Source organism: Pelmatolapia mariae, linkage group LG20 (genome assembly GCF_036321145.2).
Source record: "Pelmatolapia mariae isolate MD_Pm_ZW linkage group LG20, Pm_UMD_F_2, whole genome shotgun sequence".
Taxonomy (NCBI): Eukaryota; Metazoa; Chordata; class Actinopteri; order Cichliformes; family Cichlidae; genus Pelmatolapia; species Pelmatolapia mariae.
Window position 1 is genome coordinate 36,350,915 of NC_086244.1, and position 6,000 is coordinate 36,356,914.

Below are 6,000 nucleotides of genomic sequence, written 5' to 3' on the forward strand. Positions count from 1 at the left end.
TGCTAATAAGACAGAGGTTGAAGCCTTCAGAACTCCAGATGGCAAAATGCCTGGCATCGATCCAGACAAGCATCGTATGATTTACAAGAAAACAATTACTCTGGAAAAATGTAGGGGTTTCAGAATGAAAACTTTGGATGAGAGGAAGAATTTTCTCAAAGAGCATTCCATTTGCTACAAATGCTGCATGTCTACAAACCATAAAGCTAGAGATTGCAAGGCTGTTATTCACTGTTCAGAGTCCAACTCTGAACATGTTCAAAGATGTGTTTAATCAATGTATATCCTAAAGGATGTCCTGAAAAAAGGAAGAAGATGTATGTGTAACTTGTCATACCCTCACATATGGTTAGTGACAAGTTACTAGTCAGGTCTGCTTTCTTTGACATATTCAGCATTCAGGGAGCCGGCTCTTCTTACACCTTGAAAACACGTCCCAGCGTAATACACACAGTGGAAGAAGGGCCATGGACTTTGTGATAGCTCTAGATGGTGATGTACTCCTAGCACTACCGACACTTATTGAGTGAAACTTAACTCCCAATAATAGAGAAGAAATTCCCGCACCTGAAACAAATGAAAAACAAGGAGCAAAAGTTCAACAACAGGGAACAAGAGTCCAAAAAGGGCGTCTACAATGGCGCTGATGCTCCAGCAACAGTCCACACATAATCCAGAGTGCCGGCTCGGAGGACAACAGCACAGGAGCTCAAAGTGAAAACGACCCGGAAGTCGACAGCTCCAAAAGTCCAGAAGTCAGTTAAGCAGGCCAACCGCGTAAAAGGTAGCGGCGGAGACTGAGCAGGTCGGGAGGCCGGCTGCACAGAAGCCAGCGGCGGCGACATCGTTCACAACGGCAATGACATCCAGCCAGTGGCCAGGAAAGTGGCCGGCAATGTTGAGGTGCTGGACGTGGGTCGGATGGCGGCGTAGCAACCGCAGGACCAGACGAGGCAGGACCAGATGGCGGCATGGCAGCCGCAGGCAACGAAGCAGGTGGTGGCGCTGCAGGCGACAGTGGGGAAGCTGCTGGTGGTGCTGCAGGCAACGGCATGGAAGCCACAGGTGGTGGCTGAACAGACTCACTGGAGCCGTCAGCAGACACGAGAAGATGCTGGCCGGGCTCACCAGAACACCCAGCTCACGTGGCGTGATGCTGGCCGGGCTCTCCCGAACCCCCAGCTGACGTGGCATGGTGCTGGCCGGGCTCTCCCAAACCCCCAGCTGACGTGGCGTGATGCTTTGCCGGGCTCTCCCGAACCCCCAGCTAAAGCAGAAGACGCTGGACGGGCCCCTCAGACCCTCCAGTGGAGACAGGCGGCTGAAAGGGCCCCTCGGACCCCCCAGCGGAGGCAGCAGAAGGCTGGACGGGCCCCTCAGACCCTCCAGCGGAGACAAACGAAAGCTGGACAGGCCCCTCGGACCCCCCAGCGGAGGCAGATGACGGCCTGGAAGCTGCAGAGTGTTGGATAGGCTCAGTCGAGACTCCAGCAGGAGCTGATGCAGGGCCAGAAGGCGTTGAGACCCCTGGCTGAGTGGCTGACAGAACTGAAGACTGAGCTACAGAGAGCGAAGCTAAGGGCTGACCTACGGGGAGTGGAGATGATTGTGGTGGAGGTGTAAGAGGTGGTGGAGTGGCTGACTGGACTGCAGGCTGGGCGGCTAACTGGGCTACAGGCCGGGCGGCTAACTGGGCTACAGGCCGGGCAGCTAACTGGGCCACAGGCTGGGCGGCTAACTGGGCTACAGGCCAGGCGGCTAACTGGGCTACAACCTTAGGTGAAGGCAGTAATGATGGTTGTAATGGAAGTTGAGTTGGTGGTGACTGAGCTACAGACTGAGTGAGTGATTGAACTGGAGCCTGAGCAGCTGACTGTCTGACAGTTGTGGTGGAAGAGGAGCTTGTGGTTGGGGAGCAGGAGGCTGAACTCCGTGCGACTGAGCAGGAGACTGAGCTATGGGCTGGTTCGTACTGTCACGATCTGGGAGGCAGATCGTCAGGAGAAAGAGGATTTGGACCCAAACGCAAGCACAGGCGACAGCGTAGCTGTGAGAAAGTTTATTAATAATGAAAGGCAAAATCCAAACCAAAGCAGAGCATCGCAGGGAACTACGCTAACAAAAACCTAAACTGGGAACAGCTACAAAATAATAATGAAAGGAACAAAAAAAACCTGTGACGAGAAACCTGAAACATGAAAACCTGAGACGTGGAACCTGGAACATAGAGGAACACACAGCAGAAATACAGGGGAAGACACGCAGACGAACCAACAACTAACAAAGGGAAACGCAAGGCTTAAATACACAGAGGGATAACGAGGGAATGAGACACAGAACGGGAACACAGCTGGGAGTAATCAGACATGACAAGACCAAAGAGAAGCAAAACTCAATACATTGACATAGGACACAGACTTTCAAAGTAAAACAGGAAACACAACAGACGCGGACCTGACTAGGTGAGACAGCAACCATGGAACACCAAAAGACTAGAAAAGATAAACAATGACAAATTCAAAGTTCAATAGTAATACAGAAACAAAAACACTGGGTCACAGACCCAGGACCGTGACAGCTTGGAAGGGACATTATTCATGTCCATCAGGTGTGCAGTCACTTTAATGGGCCAATAAAAAAAATGCCCAATGCCTTGATTTAGAATGGGTAACATTTGGAGACATGTGCCTGAAGGGAGCCCACAAACCTAATGTGAACGCATTTAAGACCAGTATTCTGGAGAACGGTTGACCCAGTTCCTTCAGACCATGTGGAAACAGCATCAAGGTCAAAGAGAGGTTTGCATTGGACCTCCTGTTTAAGATAACCTTAGCAAGCAGACCTTTAGTGAACATAGAGCAGGGGTGGGGAACTGCAGGTCTCAAGGGCCAGTAGCTTGCAGGTTTTAGATATCACCCTGGTACAGCACACCTGAATCAAATGATTAGTTAATTACCAGGCCTCTGGAGAATTTCAAGACATACTGAGGAGGTAATTTAGCCATTTAAATCAGCTGTGTTGGATCAAGGACACATTTAAAACCTGCAGGACACTGGACCTTGAGGCCTGGAGTTCCCCACCGTTGCCATAGAGGATAATAAGCTGGCATCATCATTTGAAGACAAGCATTTATTTGCTTTATGAATGAAGAATTCTTCAAAGATTAATCCAACGGTGGCCCCTCTCCCATTTTGATCACTAAGGCAGTGTCTGCCAAACAACAGGTTTGAAACGGACAACCATGGAGGGAGGAGTATGAAGAGAGATCATCATGTTGATGATGGGCTCAAGTAATTCTGTACTGCAACAGAGGCCATTGATGTACTGAAGAAAGCTCATTGTATGTTAGCACAGTCAAATCTGTAGCTACACAAAATTATACACATACTTTTATTTGCTGTGACTGGGATGTGCCACTCCCAATGTAAAACCACGAAAAGTGGCAAAGAGGGAGACATTTCCTTTGGGACTTACCGGAGCTAAAGATACCAAGGATGTAGACATTACTCCCTTCTGTCAGCAGCTCAAAGGAAAGAAATATTAGTGTTTTGTGATGTATCTATTAAAGCAGTAGTAGCTGTTGCTTACCTGAAAGTTACAGACGCAAAAGGTCACATCAGGTTCATCTTTGGGAAAGCAAAGCTTGCTCTGAAACCAGAGACCACAGTTCCACGACTTGAACTCTGTGCTGCTGTACTAGCTGTCGAGGTAGCAGAGCTGCACCAGGAAAAGTTAGACATGACACTGGATGATGTGCACTTCTTTACTCATAGCAGAGTAGTGCTTGGCTAAAACTTAAATGAGTCAAGACACTTTTACGTTTATGTTCACAATTGTGTGCAACAGATCAAACAGCCCACAAGCGCAAGCCAGTGGAAATGTGTCTACCAACAACAACCCAGCTGATCGTGCAACCAGGTGACTAGCTAACATTTCCTTCTGGCTAACAGGATCTGCATTTCTAGTGGATGTAGCACAGAGACAATGTTACCAGGAGATTTTCTGCCTCGCTGAACCGAATTCAGATCCAGAATTACAGTCAGAGATCACAACTTGTGTCACCAGTCTGGCACACAACAAGCTTAGCAGCACACGTTTTGAACGGTTCTCTACTTGGAGTACTCTTTGAAGGCTGTTTCTGTGCTGAAACACATTGCAAAATCCTCCAGCCAGGTGTCTAAGGATAACACCTGTCATGGATGGCATAAGTGTTAAATTTATCTCAGTGAAGAGCAAAAGCTGCAATAATCTTCGCTCTTCAGAGAGAACTGTATTCAGATGATGAGGACAGTAGATTAGTATTGGTATGGCTTAAGGTGCACATCTAAAACGTCCCCACCAGGTGAATTATTACATTTAAAACATGCTTTAAATAAAAGGATCTGTAAAGACATGGAACTTCCAGTTGATTTTAAACCCAAACTCTGAACATACAGTAGATACATGTGTTTAGTATAAGTAAAAAAGAGAGTCATTTATGTGAAACTGTAGCATTTAATAAACGATTAATCCCACTTTTTCGCACACCCTTTTAAGCTACACTTTTGCTAGTTTACACATTTCATTTCATTTTACAGAGTGCCAGCTCATCATCAAACCTGTTGTAGTTTCTTAAACTGAGGTATTGGTTAAGAAAACCTCTTATCCAAATTCCTTCTACAGGATGATGAAAATGAAAGTAGAAACAACTTAGGCTTTATATGACTTACCCACTCCCCCAATCTTTCAGGGACCTCTTTTTTTTTTTCGCAAATGGGAATCTGACCCAGCACTGGTAACATTATTGTTTTTACCCATTACTCTCTACTTATTATAGGTAAACAGGGGCTGGGGTTGGGGTAATGAAAACAGATGTGAGAGGTCAGCGTGAGCACTGAGTTAGCAGCTGTGATCATGACAGTAAGAAATGAGCTTGCTCTGGAGTGAGAGAAGCATAATGTTTCATCATTTCAAGTCCACCTGGAAGGCATAACTGCAACAGAGATAAGATGTGCCTTGCTCCAGGACACGTCAGTGGCAGATGGAGAGGAAGGACGATGCACCAGAAGTTTAAATCAGTAAAGATTAAATATTCAGTGTTTGGTCACAAGCTCTGCAGCTTTACTACTATCAGGATATTACTGCACCAGCATGTTCAGTACATAATCCACTACATATTTCTCTAAGCAAAGCAGAGCGCATGTGCAGGATGCCATCTCTGTTTCCCAGATGCCCCAGGATGCACCTGGAAAGGCAATGCAAAGCAACAGCAATGCGCATAAAGAAGCTACACACAGAGATAAAAACACATCAAACTGCCAACACATGGCTTGAATTGTAAAATATATGTCAAAAATTGGGTACTTGTGGGTGAACAAGTAAGATGAGATGTTTACTGTCAGTTTCAAAGGACGTAAAGGACACAATCTGCATTTAGGCGAGGGGAAGAGAAATCCAATTTCACTGTGTATACTGCCGTCGCATTTTAATGTCAGCCATAAATGTACTCCAGCTGAATCATATCCAGAAGCAAACTGGATGTGAGATGAATGTTAAAGGGTCTATATATATATATGAATTACTGTTAAGCCCCTCAGAGCAAAAACTGCTTGTTATATATATCTTCAAGGCATAAAAAAGGTCTTTGCTGTAATTAGCAAGATTATTTGTCTGTTTTCTGATCATCCGTCTTTCTTGCGTTTTTTGACCATAAAGGGCCACTGTAGCTCAAATGATAGCAGAATAAGAGGAGTTGATTCTTACAGTTTCTGATTTTGTACCTGCCAATCCAGGTTATTTAAGGTCAAATGTCTCTTCACTTCAAGTGTAAGGAGACCAGGTGTCCGTCTATATGGCATTTTGTCAGTCTGTCCCTTTGTCTGTGTAATACCTATCAATAGTCCTTTGCAGTGGTGAGCCACAGGCGGTTGGCCTCTCTCTGTATGAGTCTGATCCCCACCGCCTGTGAAGTCAAATGTTGACAGAGAATCACGAACCCCATCAGAATACTAAAAAGGCCAG